Source organism: Pinus tabuliformis, chromosome 3_2, assembly GCF_031772625.1.
Source record: "Pinus tabuliformis cultivar Carrire ecotype Pingquan chromosome 3_2, CPIR1, whole genome shotgun sequence".
NCBI lineage: Eukaryota > Viridiplantae > Streptophyta > Pinopsida > Pinales > Pinaceae > Pinus > Pinus tabuliformis.
Window position 1 is genome coordinate 724,027,724 of NC_142302.1, and position 16,960 is coordinate 724,044,683.

A 16,960-nucleotide genomic window follows, 5' to 3' on the forward strand; every position below is an offset into this window, starting at 1 on the left:
GCAACGACTGGTAGGATTTTTCCTACCAAATAGAAGCCATGTCCAAGTCTAGAGCTCGCCACACTTGCAACAAGTTAGAAATTAGCAAATGTAGAAACAAAAAAACAAACAAAACCAAAAAAACCAAACAAAAACCAAAATAACTTGCAATTACTTGTAAATGCAACCTTTGACCTCGAACTAGCTGAAATTGGTACTGGCTCCTCCCCAAACAACAGGTCGCACGAATGAAACAACCACCAAGGAAACCCTAAACCTCCGGTGGTCCAGAATGAACAACAATTCCAGGTGGAATGAAGCAAGAACAACAGAAACCCTATTCCAACCATGGATGTGTGCAAGCAAACAATGGTGGACAATAGCTCAACAATGGCAGACGAAGCACGCAGGTAATGGAGTCGTCCCGCGCCCTCGTCGGCGGAGGGCTTCACCCAAACACCGGACCCCAACAGAAAAACAAGACGCAGAGCACACATCATGGCAAACAGGAGGAAACAACTGGGTGGAAAGTCAACAAACAAATTTTGAACGGCTGACACGCTAAACAAGACGTGGTAGTCTACGTCGGATACGTGTCATACATGCCAATGTGCTATTCACGTGGGTGTAAGTGAGGTGGAGGGGAGGGCGCACAGGTAATGGCATCCCTCCCTTATCTATTAGCAGATTTTTGTCTCGACCTCCCTCTCACTCGATGAACTAACATTTCCAATTCCGTGTCAAATTTTAGTCACGGTTAATAAATGAATAAAGATTTTCAACACTGTCAAATTTTATTCATCCTTAAAAGTTCTTTAGCTCTTTTTTATGATAATTAAAAGAAAATATGTAAGAAAGATTTAGAATGCCATTTGAGTGTGAGGGGTTGAAAAATAATTTGTTTTTTGAAATAATAAAAATAAAAAATTATAATTATATAATAAATATAAAAATTACAATAAATTTAATATTTAATATAAATTAAAATATATATTAATAAAAGATAACAGCAAAAGAGAATTTAGCTAAAATAATACAAAAAAAATTTACAAAAAAATTAGTTCAGTGAAAAAGATCATGAATTTTTTTTATTTTTTTTATTATTGTTATAATAATATTCAAAAATATATAATATTGAAATTTTGATCAATTTGTGAGGATCGGTACCAAATAATTTACACAAATCAAGATTAAACGTGTAGTTAATGGAATAGTTAAGTGTAGTCAATAAATTATTCTGAATACTTACATATTTATTAATCGTTATTTACTGTGTGAAAAACAACGGTGAAGATTTGGAATGGATTTGGATTGTCTAACACGAACTGGTATGATAAGTTGACACTGGCGACGGAAATCTTCATTGTCTAATCAGAATGTGAATAAGTCAAACTTAAAAATTGTATATATATATTTTGTTTTTTTAATATAGATTTTCACATATTAATTGGTTAATTTTTAATCAAAGTTTGATTAATTCAAGTTCAACTCATGACCAAATATATTATACCTTGTGCATAATAATAAAATAAAAAAATAAATTTGGTGATTGCGTGGGATTCGGATCAAACATTTGAAGAGGCCTGTGAAGGATTAGAAAAGGATTAGAGGTACGTTGCGTCATCTGCGTGTGCGTTGAAGCATAACAACTTTTTCTTCTCTGTGCGGATAAGCGCAATCAGTTAGTCAGTTGTAATTTTTTTGTACAATTCAAAGTTGAAAAGAGTAGTTTACACCACGTCCTGTTAAGGATACAGTCAGTTATATTTTGTGGAGTCAGTTGGGTATCCAGCAAGGCATCAGTTTCCTCAATATACATGAAAACATTTCATTTTATTTTATTTTATATGTGAAGTTATTTTATCATTTTATTATTGATTAATTTTTTTGGTCAGCATTTTTGTCTTGCTATAAGTTGGATTTTAAAATTTTGCTATGATATTAAAAAACAATTTGAAAATATTAAAAAAAAATCACTATATTAATAATAAATTCATTAAAATAAATTTCTATTTTAAATTTAAAAATATTAAAAAAAAATCATTATATCAATAATAAATTCATTAAGATAATTTTTTTTGTAAATCCAAACATAACCCACCAAAAAACATAAGCCAGATACTAACCCTTGAAGCTGTTTTAATATATTCACAAAGACAAATATCAAATTTACATACACTTTAATAAAATACTTCATTATCCCTAACTAATTCTCTAGGATATGAGCATTAGATCGCACAGACATTTTGAAAAATGAGCTCAGCTTTAAGTTTGTCTCATGTATTGCCTCTTAAAGTGGCCGAGATTTGAGGTGTTTTGGAAAATGAGCTCTAGCCTTTTTTGTACATTATTTGTTGAAAGTGTCTATTAAGTATTTTAACTATTAGTTTTTTATACAAGAAGTGGACGATTCTGTGTGTCCTACGCAGTTTGGATAACAAAAATTGGCATAAGTAACGCATAGATTGAGCATAAGAAACAAAATTATGCTCAAAATGATGGATAAAGGAAAATGCCTGCACCCAACAGCAAAGGTAAAATAAATAATATTGAGGATCTGCTGCTCTCCACGTGAAAAACAATATATTTTAATGTTTCTGAACTTTTATGCTTTTGTCCAGAATCTACAAAGACCAAGTCAATAGGGAGAAAGAAGAAAGAATCCTGTCGATGGAACCGACAGGCCTAATCCTTAAGAAAAGACCTCTGAGCTCTACTGCTTACAATTTTCGAGATTAAAACGAATGGCGGTGACCATGCAATATTGTATTCCAGGACCAAGTACTTAGGACAGAATCAGGTCACGAGTAGCTCCACTCCACAATACGATGTTCATCGTTTTAATCACAATACAAGTTTGTTAGTCCAAGTAAGTGCGCTGCTGCAGGCAGTGGGGCACCCCTCGTGGGCTTTGACTGCCTGTCATATTGTTCCCTCCTTGCCCTTGCTCTCGCTGGGTTGTTGTGAGTTACTAACCTGGTTCGACCCACAAGGGCTTCTCACTAGGGCGTTAGGCTGCATGGATCTGCCAAGAATTGTGGTTGCAAGGGACAGAGGCATGAGACACAGGCCTTTGCTCTGCATTGTTTACCCCATGTTTTCATCCATCAATTTTGCTACCTCTCTTTCTGTTATGGACGATCCCTCATCATCTCTGCAAATATTCTCAGTACCCTTCTTGATTTTGCTAAGTTGCATGCTGCTTGAAGCCTGACATTTCATCAAATTTCTGTTAACCTTTATTTTTCAATTTCTAATGTTGGTAATCACATCAAATGATACTATTGAAGAAACTACTTCAGAATAACAAATAACATGATTATTACATCACATCAAATGATACTATTGAAGAAACTATTTCAGAATAACAAATAACATGATTATTACATCTGCACATATATCTGCTACATACAGAGACCAATTGCTCCTACACCACCAAGTCTACTCATGCTTAACTTTTAAGACTTGTCAATGGACACTGTTTTCAGCAGAGTTACCAAATTCGAATTCAATTCCATAAGGAAAAAATTTGATTCCATAAGAAAAAAATTGTTTATGTAAAATTCAATACCCAAAAAATTTCTAGAACATATATCTTATAAAAATTAACATATTTTTATTTTTTTCAAAATTAAAAACAATTAAAATCAATCTTTCTTTTTTCATTAAAATATTTATTTATTTATTTATTTCAAACATGAACTCTTTCTATCTATAGTCTAAAAAAAATGAAAAACAAAATTATCAAATATTAGTATTGCAAATTAAGAAAACATACAAATCAAATCAAATATAAATCAATTCAAATCTATAATATGAATAACAAAAACTCAAACTTGAATTCAATATAAAGAAATTAAATATTAAATATTAAAAAAAAACTTTAAAGGATTTAAACATACTAAAAAACCTCAATCACTATGCTTTTTGGATCCTAAAAGTATAAGATCCAAATTTATTCAACAATAAATCTAGAAATTAATTTTTGTAATAGATCACAGAAAGAATTTAATGTAAATTCCAGCAATTTCTTAAACAATTATAACTATGATCAAAATGGAAAAAAATATTGTAAAGTTTTTGGAAATTCTAAATATGTAATTTACCTTCCCTATAACTTTTAATACTAAAAATACTATTTTTTTAGTCCTAAATTATTAAATAGAAAAAATCTAATTTCTCTAATAATTTTTAATACATAAATCATTATTTTTTCAATTTTTAATTTATTAATAAACCCAAACTTATAAAATCGTCCTGAAACAAGTTATTCTGAAAGGGGTGAATGCCCAGCAAGATAGATGTTTTCGTATACCTATTTTACCCTAGCTGCTTAAGAATGGATCAAAGTAAACTAAGAAATTATTCCGGAGCGCTCTGCCCTCTGCTAAGCCAATGGCCGTCCCAAAGATCAAAAGCGCAAAACCATGCAGGCCTGAGATAAATGGATGGCATAACCAAACATTACGTACGTATTAAAAATAACGTAGTATCACCCGAACCGTAATGTATCGACGAAATTTCTAAATTTTTTCACCTAGTACCGCCCAACTTGGTAAGTAATTGGAAAATAGTACCCAAAAAAAAGTAATTGTCGTTCTATCAGGATTTCACAGTTGAGAACATGTGTATTGAAATGGTTTTATCCGTGGAAGAGAAATGGGGGATTTCACAGCTGAGAACATGTGAATTCACACCTGTCGGTTTATTTATTGGTTTGATATCAAGAGTTTGGGGAATACATTCCTTCAGCTTATTTATTGATCTGAGCCCAAGAGCTTTCGGAAATTGATCGTGTGACTTCTTGTCTGGCGAGGCATTGATTTGACCGATTAAGCTAATTCTAGAGACTTATTAAAAAACTGTTAATTAAAAATATTTGTTTGATTATTTGTTAAAAAATGTTTATTAAATTTTAACTATTTAATTTTTCCTTAATTATTAAATATTTTAATTATCAAATATTTTAATTATTAATTTTTTTCTTAATTATTAACTATATTAATATAATGATCTAAAACTCTAAACTCTTCAATCTTCTAACTATCTATTGATTATTTGTTAAAGTGTTTATTAAATTTTAACTATTTAAATTTGGAGTAGTCTACCTAGGCTGTAGAATGGCCCGTTTTCCGGCACCGGCCGGAAAATCGTCCGGCTCCGGCTACCGGTAATCTCTCCATCCTCCGCCACCATCTCCTAGCTCCGCCACCCTCTTTCTCCGCCACCCTCCCCTGACAGTCCTGACATTCCCTGCCATTCCCTGACAAAAAAATCCGAATGCAGTTAGAGCCCCTGACATCCCCTGACCGATCGGGGACAAGCTGGAATTCATGCGGGGGAGTATTATGGCCAGTTCGAAATGGTCGCGTGATTCCGCTCTGCAGCTCACTTCCCGCTCTGCTCTGCGATTCCGCTGTGCTGGCTTACCGCTCTGCGATTCCGCTCTGCAGCTCGGAGGCCAGGTACTCTTCAGCTCGCAGGTACCCTTCGCTATCAGACTACCTAGTCTACCTATGTATCACATTTGCTCCCATTGCATTGCCTTGTTTTTTCGTATGTCGTATTTTATAGCTACTCCACATTGACTCTCAAAAAGCCATTGTTTCTTTGGCAAACCGCTTGAAGGACCTGCTAAAAAGCCCAGGACATCCTGGCCCGGTTGCGTTCCTGAATCAACTTCTACTTTTCCCTTGTCGATTTCCTTGCTGTCCAGTCGTTTTATTACCTGAGTGAATTTCTATCATCACCTTGGCTGGGTCAAGGGAAATATGTGCGCTAATGGTTCACATTTGGGAGGATTTATTCTTGTGTGGAATTTCAGGACTATGTTCTTCTAGCAAGCATTTTCAAAAAACATTGATGCTCGACAGCTATATTTCAAAGGATGGAGCTATCTGCGATGTTGAACCTATCTGATGAATTTGTTTCACATGTTCATTGTTTTTTGAACATCGTCAGTTAATGAACACGAGTCATATTGATTCTAGAAGACTGCTTCTAAGTTTTATACATTTGGATTGTACACCTATCAGTTTGACAAGTAGCCTTTTGTGAATAAACTAGAGGATCTTATACGAGAAGCATTGAATGTTTTCTTGAATGTTGGGAATCATCCTGTGCTGATTCATTTAATATTGTTGGGTGACAGAGAATTGGCTTTAAAGTGTCTTTCCAGCCAAGATAGTAAGATGCATGCTGGGCTGTTGTGGGAGAGGTTTAAGATTTGGTAGGTAACCGACTTTGAATATTGATGATCATTGGGTCCCTCAATTCAGAATGTGAACATTCTCACCTTCATGCCTTGTTTCCCAACTTGGAAATTGTTTAAACTGGTGCATTGTTCCCACTGGGCTTGAACACATGCAAGGAATCCAGGGGCATTGACTAGGTTGTAGATTTGTTGCTAGTGGACATCACCTACAGAGGCTGGTTGTAGCCATTCATGTACAGAGCACTGTCTTGGAATCTCAAAGCCAACAAATTGAACCATTAGAAACAGAACTGGATATGCTTAGAACTGTTTTGATGAGTGGGGTGCTCCATTGTCGAGAACTGGCCTTGGTTTTCATAGCACTCAAATTAGTGAAGTCTTGAAACTAAACCTGAACATAGAAAAGAGTTGCTGGCCACCATAAGCAAGTAACCAGAAGGGTAATGCATCACACAAGCACAACCAACCTCATATGCCTTCAGAAAAATAGTGAGTAGAGGTTACATCCTGTCCATACTCTATAACCTTCAATGCTTACATAAATACAAGTTTGTAGTTTTATAAAGTACACAAATAAAAAATATGTCCATACCAACCAACACATTTGTCTCCTTTACATAAGAAATCATGGTGCTGTCCATGGTTTCAGACTCAACTTTCATCTTCAGTTTTACTCAGAGTGCATCTATTAGGGCCATTGACAGTGTACTATGCCCATGTTAATGCAGGGAAGCATTTCCAATTTTCCCCTACCAGGAAAAAGTAGAAGATAGAAGGAAATATAAAGTGAAATAAAGTGGAGATCAACTATAACAGCTCAAATTCAATAGTATGTTGGGCATTTAACTTTGTTAGCAATGCAGGATTTTCAGTTTGTTAAAGTAAAAAAATTAGAAGCATTATGAGCCGTGACATAATAACAAGAGCACAACATGATGTGTGTGTTCAAGTGTGTGCACCTAGACTTGTGCATTTCTGATGCAGGAGCATCAAGGGCATTTTTTATTTGTAAATATGTTAGAAAAGGGGGTGTGACAATTTTTAATATTTTATTTAATTAATTTTCTATTTTAAATAAAATAGGAGAAAGTGAGGATTTTTGTAAATATCCTTTTATTAATAAAAGGATATGAGAGAAATTTGAGTAGTTAAGGATATAAAGGGATAAGATTCTAGATAATAGGATTTGTTGAGATATTTTAGTGATATTGAGATATTAAGGGGATTGAGCATTAAATTCGATTATTTTTAAAAATTGTATAAATAGGAAGGGGTTTTGAGAGAAAAACACATGGAGATTGAGAGTAGGCTTGAACTGCAAGGCTGTAAGCCTTCAGCAATTGTAAAGGGGCCACAGAATTGAAATATCTGCCCAGTAAAAGTTTGTAAGTTATTGTTTTGTTTCAGATTATATATGTTTTGGTTAATTGGGAAATTCTTGTTCAATTTGTAATTGAGAGTTGGATCATGCGCCTTAGCTGAGTGTTTATGGATGGAATTAAATATAATCTCTGCAAGAATGGTGATTGTAATTTTAAGATTGAGCCAGCCCTCTTAAATATAATCCATTGCAGCAAATGCTATTTACTGAGCGCCTGAAGCCACAAAACATAAGTCTTGGGCAGAACTGAATTCGATTTATGTGAATATGTTTGGTAGCTCTGCACATAAGTTATTACTAACGATATGGCAATTGATAAAAAGTATTGTTAAATCTAAGTCTGTCCAATAATTTGGTTGTCGATCTGTAGTTTGATGGACAACAATAAAAGAACAAAGGAGAGCGCTAGTACGAATTCGTGAGTTCCGGGAGAACCAAGAAGCGTTCAGGCTAAGCTATTGAACAGAGATCGTTGAAAACGTTGAAAAATCGATTCAAATTCAGTGAATCGATGCTGTAGGACAGGAAGCAGTAATGAAATTGGTCTTTCTTATGTAGTAACTGGAATTGTGCATCTTCTGGATTTGTAATTGAATCAAATCTATTTTCTTGTCGATGGACAAATGAAACAGTAATAAAGATTGAAATGGCGATGTGAAGAAATAACATTGCAATTTAAATAGATGCAGATCTTATAAATGCACAGTCGACTCAACTGGAGCAGTTCGGTCGAGGAGTACTTTACAAAACTGGAACGGTGGACTGAGAAGTGTTAACCAGGTTTGGAAATCGGTGTGTTGACAGCGTTAAAAGTTAGGCAAGCAGAGAGAGATGGGCGCAGCCCCTTCAGAAACGTGGAAGCTTCGGTGAGCAGTAAGTTGTTTGATTGTGTTTTTTTCAAACCAGTTCTTGTGTTAATAAGCGAATTCCATTGTAAAATCAACGCAGAGTTGATACAGCATTTAAATGGTAATCGTATGGAGGCGTTAAATGAGTGATGCCATTGTAAAGATGTATGAACCATGGAAATCGATCCGTAATAATGGAAAATCCAGTTGAAGGAATGAAACGCTGTGGGTATATAAACACCATTTGTTTATGTCGTATATTGAACACCGTTTTAACATAATGCAGGTTGAAAAGAAGTTTAAGAAACCAGTAGCTTTGAAAAGAATGTCGTGAAGCCAGCTCCTGGTAAAAGACAATGTAATTGCAGAAATGAGGTTTATCACAAGCAGATCGGCCCTGGAATGTTTCAGCAAATCACACAACAGGTGTGTGAGGAGTGCCCTAATGTCAAGTATGAACGAGAAGGCGAGTTTATTACTGTTGATATTGAAAAAGGCATGCGCGATGGACAGGAGATAGTATTTTTTTAGGATGGGGAACCTACTGTAGATGGAGAAGCTGGTGATCTAAAGTTTAAAATTTATACGGCACCACATGAAAGGTTCAGAAGGGACGGCAATGACCTACACACTACAGTTACAATTTCGCTGCGGGATTCTCTTGTTGGTTTTGAGAAGAGTATCCCTCACCTTGACGGCCATTTAGTGGCTGTAGGTTCCAAAGGAATCACCAAACCTAAAGAGGTCAGGCGCATTCGAGGAGAGGGCATGCCCATACATCTGAGTACAAATAAAGGGAACTTATTGGTGACATATGAGGTTTTGTTCCCAAGTAGTCTCACAGAAGAACAGAAAAGAAAAATCAAAGAAGTCTTTGCACAAAACAAAAGTTCTGTCAGATTGTTAGAGACTCATATTCAAATGAGATGGTGTGAATTTTCCAATTATTGAAATTGATTTGGGCATATGATGATGATGTATTTTTATATAGCAGAGAAAAAGTTCCTGGGTATTGCAAGCTCTAGGCTTGCATCAATTTCATTCATTGAACTGCAAAAGAACCTAACAAAAGCTTTAATCACCTAAAAGTAAAAAGTAATTTTCAAAACAGATCCTCCAACTTATATCCCTGAGTTTTGTCAAATATCAGTTTCCGATTATCTATTTCCCATTACTATTAGTCATGATTCATGGCACAATCAATTACATTGATTCCATCAACACAAGGGTTTTGTCATAGACATCTGCTTTTAATTAAAAGTAAATTAACGTACGACTTGATTATTCAAAGAGGGTAAAATTCTAGATTATTCGAAGAAGGTTATAGATTCTGCAATTTGGAATATACCTCAAGCATACAAGGTCTGATTTAGAGGCCAAAAAAGGATACCTTGGTATAATGACACCATGTATGAAAACCTAGAAATTCAATCAGTTCTGTTTCAAGGAAAAATGAAAATACACATAAGCATGTGTATGGCAGCACTCAACATCTGCACTATGTCTAAGTCTAACGTCAAACCAACTATGGATCTCCAATGTATCCACCCTAAAAAATAATTGTTCATCGATTTAAGCCCTACATATACATATTCAAGATAAATTACAATAAAAGTCCTACTACATTTCTTCTACACACTGACATGAGCTTAGTTTCTTAACAATAAAACCATATTGGCTGACAAAAATAACCATTCTATAATCCTCATGAAAGTCTTCCATCACTTTGTCATATAACAATGACTTATCATCCATTGTATGCACTGAACAAAGACAAACTGCAGCAAGTAGATGTAACAGTAAAGCGTACCTATAGGTATGATATCCCAAGCTTGTTTTGAGAACTCATCAGACTGGGTATTTAGTTCTATGTATACATGAGTGAAAGAGATATAGTTGAAGATTCTTTTCATTCTTTTGTTTTCGCATATACAGTTAGAAGCAACAAACTTGTGAAGTTCATTGTCACCTTGTAATCAATCAACAATAATAAGTTTGGAATCGCCATAAATCTGCAATTGTGTTACCCCTCTTTCAATAGCAACCCTTAACAAGAACCATAGACAGTTCATCTCTACACAGTTAATGGTACCTTCACCCAGTGCAGTCTTCAAATCAATCTATATGGTTTTCCTGAATAAATAGTATGCCTCCTGCTCCCACATACTCCAAGTTTTCCTTGACAGGCCCCACGAAAACCACCCATCTTTGAATTTGTTAATGTTTACTTCTGCCATTATTCTAGGTTGTTTTTTTGGTGTTTGTTTTTCTTTTCTTTTCTGACCAGCTGATCACAACCCTCCATATCAATTTGGTGACAGTTTAGGTTGTGACTTTAAAAATAGATTATTATTATTATGTGTACCTGATTTAGTGGGTTACCTGAAAAGTTGGGACTCCTTTGTTTTGCAATAGCATAGCATTCCTAGCTAGCCATTTGGCCCAAGAGACCACACAAGGTGGTGCCCTAACAGACTTGTCTTCCATCCAATGTTTCAAGCAATCCTCAACATTATTTCCTTGCCAGTGACCTAGACCTCTGTTCAGAGTCAAAGAATCGGCCTGTACTTCTCTTGAGAAGGGACAGTGAATAAGCAAATGGCTGATGGTTTCAGACTCAACTTTCATCTTCAGTTTTACTCAGAGTGCGTCTATTAGAAAATGTTGACTCAGGAATTTACATAAGTAAATACACTGAGCCAAACTGGTAAGAGTAATTATGTTAGAATTCCAATCCCCTCTTCACACCCTTGTTGATAAACCTTAGACTCACAGAGGCCAAATACAAGGCATGAGATTTGTTATTGGATTCAACTATGGTAGGTTGATGATGTCGGGAGGCATGCACGCCTTCCCATCTTCCAGAGCAACAACCTGTCATGTGATACATAAATCCAGAATCCCAATATCCCAATGGCAACACTAAAATGAGTTTCTCACCAATAGAGGCAACGATAACCAGAACCACCGCAATCGCCATCAGCATCGACCTCGTCCGGAAGCTCATGCTGAGCAAAGAAACTAGGCCTTCCCATCTTTCAGAGCAACAGCCTGTCATGTGATACATAAACACAAAATCCCAATACCCCAATGGAAATGCTAAAATGAGTTTTCTCCCCAACAGAGACAACGATAGCCAGAATCACCGCAATCGTGATTAGCACCAAACTCGTCCGGAAGCTCATGCTGAGCAAAGAAACTATAACCGACCAAAGCTTCTTTCAATTACAACAAAATATGGCAGCGCGGGTTTTGAGATTCAAAATTCCAATTTGGAGCGCCATTATACAATTCAAAATTTGGTGGCAAATAATATCAAATGGTAGATACAATATGATACATGACATGCCATGATACACATGTCGCTCATTTCAATGCGCATCAATACAAACAACGACATGGATGATGGCATCATGCATATCTCCATTACTATGGAATCAGAATCTGTTAGCCGAAGAATGGAGGGGATGTCAGAACCCGTGTCCCAATACTGTCCTTAGAATCTCTTAAGAGAGCATTAATGTTTCTATAGAGGTGGAAATAGCTCTCGCCTTTCCATACTATGGTGAACATTAATCACGATGTAATCATGTTTTTCATTGAAATAGAGTTTGATAATGACATCTTCCAAAGAAATTACCAAAATTAATATAGCCCTTAAATATAAGGTGAGGAAAACTCCGCCAATTAAATAATTATTTAAAAATTATAGAGTTGTTAAAACAGCAACAAGCTCTTTGTTCCAAGATGAATGGATTTGGGAGATGTATTCCTCCTTTTAACCCACAGAAAATTGATAATAATAAATAAATTGTATGTGATATATATATATATATATATATATATATATATATATATATATATATATATATATATAAACTTGTATAATTTAAATTTTTAAATTGAATTATGTATATTTTGTTAAATTAGTAGTATAATAAAAGAATGTGTTTATTTAGTTTTAGATAAAAAAAAAATTGATGTAAAGTCACTATTCCATTATGGTGATAATCACTTCTTGATGTGAAGTCACTACTCTATTGTAGTAATATATTGAATATGATGATGATGTAGTCTTATCCAAATTAAAAAAATATATAAAATAAAATAGAATATTATTAGATTTTCATTAATATTGCAAAAAACTTATGAAATTTGTAAATAAGATGTTCACATGTTAGAGAAACTACATTTTGATTATACTATAAATATTTTTTATTAATTAATTATGCTAATAAGCTTGTTTATTTTAGAATAGTTTTTTTATAACTTTAATTTAATTATCAATAATTAATAGGTGTATGGTATAGATTTAATTTCCATGGAATATGCCCAGAAATGATTATTAGGTGGATGATAGAGATTTAACTTCCACAGAATATGTTGAAATATTTATAATAGTAATCACACATCAAAGGTTAAGACTATCTAAGAGTTAGTTATGATATTTTAATTAATTTGTCTCAAATTAATTAATTAAAAGAATGTCATATTAACACGTCATATTGAGCATGTAGTATTGATAACCCATGGCATTGTTAAGAATCTCCATGGTTAAGAATATTGTTATATGTTTTTCAAAATATTTGTATATATTGAAGTCATATGTTAATTCTTTTAATAATAATAATAATTTAAAATAAAGTTATAATTTAGTTGATTTTTTATTTTGGACAATGTGAGATGCCTAATGGAGTAAATGTTTTGACATTTATCATGTCTACTAACCAAGTAAGAGTCATGGTTTATGTGTATTGTTGTTGTGTAGGATTTTTATCATTATTTCTTCCATTTTGTTTTTATTTATAATAAGTAATTTCAAGTTAAAAGCAATGATGATTATTAAGATGGTTTTCGGCAATAATCACATCGTACATGCAGATTCTTAGATTTTCTAAAAAAAAGAGAGAAATGTCACAAATGAAATGCGGAGAGAAGTGACGAAAAAACACTTCATGTGAGATGGTGTGCAAATGTGAACATTAACAAAGAAAAACTATCAAGGGGTCACTGACAAAAAGGTTACTAGGATGCTTTATGATTTCAATGGCTTCACGTATTCTTCGTTTGAAATGGTGTTCTTCTTTAGCAACGACTTTGGTTTCTTTAAGGCAAATGTGGTGGTTTGTTTTACCTACATGCTCAGCTAGAGCCGAGGAGTGAGTTCTTTCTCTACGGATATCAGCGCTATGTTCTTTGAGTCTTATCTTTACGGATCTGCCGGTTTCCCCTATATATTGTTTTCCACAAGAGCAGTTTATGATATAAACTCCTTTCTGTTGAAGCTGATCCTGGTTGTCCTTGACTGATTTCATTCTTTGTTTGATAGTTGACAATGGTTTGAATGAAGTTGTGATGTCTTTTTTCTTGAGAATTTTGGCTATTTTGTCAAGGGGTCACTGACAAAATAGCCAAAATTCTCAAGAAAAAAGACATCACAACTTCATTCAAACCATTGTCAACTATCAAACAAAGAATGAAATCAGTCAAGGACAACCAGGATCAGCTTCAGCAGAAAGGAGTTTATATCATAAACTGCTCTTGTGGAAAACAATATATAGGCGAAACTGGCAAATCCGTAAAGATAAGACTCAAAGAACATAGCGCTGATATCCGTAGAGAAAGAACTCACTCCTCGGCTCTAGCTGAGCATGTAGGTAAAACAAACCACCACATTTGCCTTGAAGAAACCAAAGTCGTTGCTAAAGAAGAACACCATTTCAAACGAAAAATACGTGAAGCCATTGAAATCATAAAGCATCCTAGTAACCTTAACAGGGATGGAGGATGGGACATTAGCAAAAATTAGAACTCTCTGCTTAGGAAAAGTCATCCCTCCTCCCCTCCTCATTCCCCTTCTTCCTCTCTTCTTTCCCAGACCTAGCTTGTTCCCTATCCCTTCCTTAAGCCTCCTTTTTCCATAAAATTTAGGACCTTTGTTGGCTTGTGTTTCTAGTCTAATCTTTAAGCATAGACAATTTTTAGAGATTAATAAAGCTCTTAGGGCATGTAAATGGACATTATAAAATTAATAATCTTAGATAATAAAACAAATCAAATAAATCAAAATTATTTATCATAAAATATTAGTCCATAGTTTATAAACAATAATTAAAAACAATATTAAAAAACATAACAAATAAATCTAATTAATTATCATAGCATATTAGTCAAAAAGTGTATAAACAATATTTTAAGGTCCTAGTATATCTATTTATGGCCCGGCCTTCATGCGAGTAGGATAGGTTTTTCAGCATAGTAAACAACCATTTTATATTAATATTAATATAAGCACGCGGTAGTTATCAATCCCGTGGCTCTTCGTATATATTAGACTTTGTTTAAGGATTTTACTATTATTAAATCTAACAAATCAAAAATTTAGGGTTTATTAACATAGGCATTAAGTCGGCTTCATAATCCCTGCGGTCTTCCTTTACCTTATTTATTTATCACCCATCCCTTTTCTCTTCTCTGTATTTCAAGTCCTGATGATGAGTCTTGCTCTAGGCTCGAAACGTCGACAATAAGAAATAAGATGAATACTGTGGATTATCCGAATTCAACCTCTCAAAGAAAAACTACTTCATTTTTAAAGATGAAAAATTTGTACATGTGAATAGAAATATTAATATTGTATAATTTTATTATAATACAAATATTATTGAATTTAGGCTTCTGTGATCCATATCAAGTTTTTTGAGAAGAGTTTAACATGGAAAACACCAACAAGTGTGGTTTAACGTCAGGAAAAGTTGAAGAACCAGATCATGGCTGTAGTATAAATAGAGAGAGTAAGTTACATTTGACCAGGAAATAGCTACATTAGATCATGGCTACAATATAAATAGAGAGAAACGACTACATTAGATTGGGTAACCAGACAGGACCAAGAGATATGGAGAGGGACATATAATTAGTTAATTAAATAATTAGATAGTTAGTTTTATTTCTATTTACGATTAAATGTAAATTGCTTGCATTTAGCCAAATTAACCAATAGACTTTTTTAATCATCAAAGACTAGAAAGACATATAATAATATTATTATATTAAATACTAAGAATAAATGAGTAATAATTATATAGCCTAATTACTTAGTTAGTTTTATAATTTAATTTAATTATATTAGAAACGAAGTAATTTCTATTTAGAATACAAATAAAAGTTAATAGAAAAATTATATCTATTTTCAATTAGTTAGTTGATTCAATTTATAATTTTATTTATTTTAATAAAAAATTAACCATTAATTGATATAAAACCTTATAATCCTATTATCTAAGTCTCATGAAGAACAGATTTTTATCCATTTATATAAGGATTAAGACGTAAAAACTAAAACATAAATTATTAAATGAAAAAACCCAAAGGAAAAAAACTAGAAAAACAATCCAAAGTTATATGAAATTTGGCATTTATTAATTCCAAAAACCTTATGAAATAAAAAAGGTTATCAACATTATAAAATTAAAAAATTTAAATATGAAAAACAATGTGTTTTAACAATTTAATTTTATTAAAATTATGATAATTTTGAAATACTTTTATGATCATTTTGAAATACTTTTATTTTATGTTACAAACATAAAAATAAAGTTTATTTTTTTTTTCTCAATAATTTCTTATTAGTCCTCATCCTCAACCTATATTTATACAATAATTTTATTTCTTTAACATATAATAATTTTAAAAATTTCTAATCAAAATCCATTTATATAATAGTTTTATTTATTTAAAATGTAAAATTTTAAAAATTAACAAAATTCAAATAAGGGAAAAAAATAAATGAATTAACTTTTTCATTTCAATGGATGCATTCGATTTGAATTAAACTTTTCTGGATGGATTTAAAGCTTATGACAAACAGATGTCAATGAATTCATCATTTCCGCTAATATATGTCAAGTAAAGAATCCCTGAAAATTTTCCGAGAGTGCTTTCTACTGAATGTTGTGGAAGAGTGTATGTAAATAATGACCAACTGAATTTTTTGCAGAGCGTTTTCGACCGAATGCTGTGGAGAAACATTTCTTAAGTTACCAAATTTTAACCCTCACCTCTGTGTTTTAATCCAAAGAAACAGTGAAAAATGAAAAAAAAAACCAAGATTCAATTCAAGCGCAATATATTACTCCTTCTTTTTTGAAATAGTGCGCGTTGATCCTCAAGAGAGGGGAAATCCGAGAGACTGCTATTTCCTGATCCTGGCCTATGCAACATACCGAGTGTCTCAATAGAGTAGGAAAAGCTTGGCAATTGTTGGAATCCACTGTAATTTCCAGAATAAGACCAGGCCACAGGAACCTCATAACAAGACTTGTCGAGAGGCTTTGGGAACAACCTAAGATTATTCAAGTAAGAACCGAACCTTTGTTCAGTTGCGTTCCCTATCTCTACTTTCTACCCGACGTCTATGTAATTAGCATCATTGACCCATGTTATATTGTTGTCGCCTCTATGTTTTGCTTTCCCTCTGCAATTGATGTTCTAAAATCCACCTACAATGCCAGGAATGAAGAGGTTAATTTATTTAGG

The 16,960-nt window shown here is 33.4% G+C and overlaps 1 pseudogene; it reads left to right on the top strand.

Annotated features, from left to right (window-relative positions):
* Positions 1-5,259: 5,259 nt before the first annotated feature.
* Positions 5,260-9,373, top strand: LOC149182668 (dnaJ protein ERDJ3B pseudogene; annotated as a pseudogene).
* Positions 9,374-16,960: the final 7,587 nt, after the last annotated feature.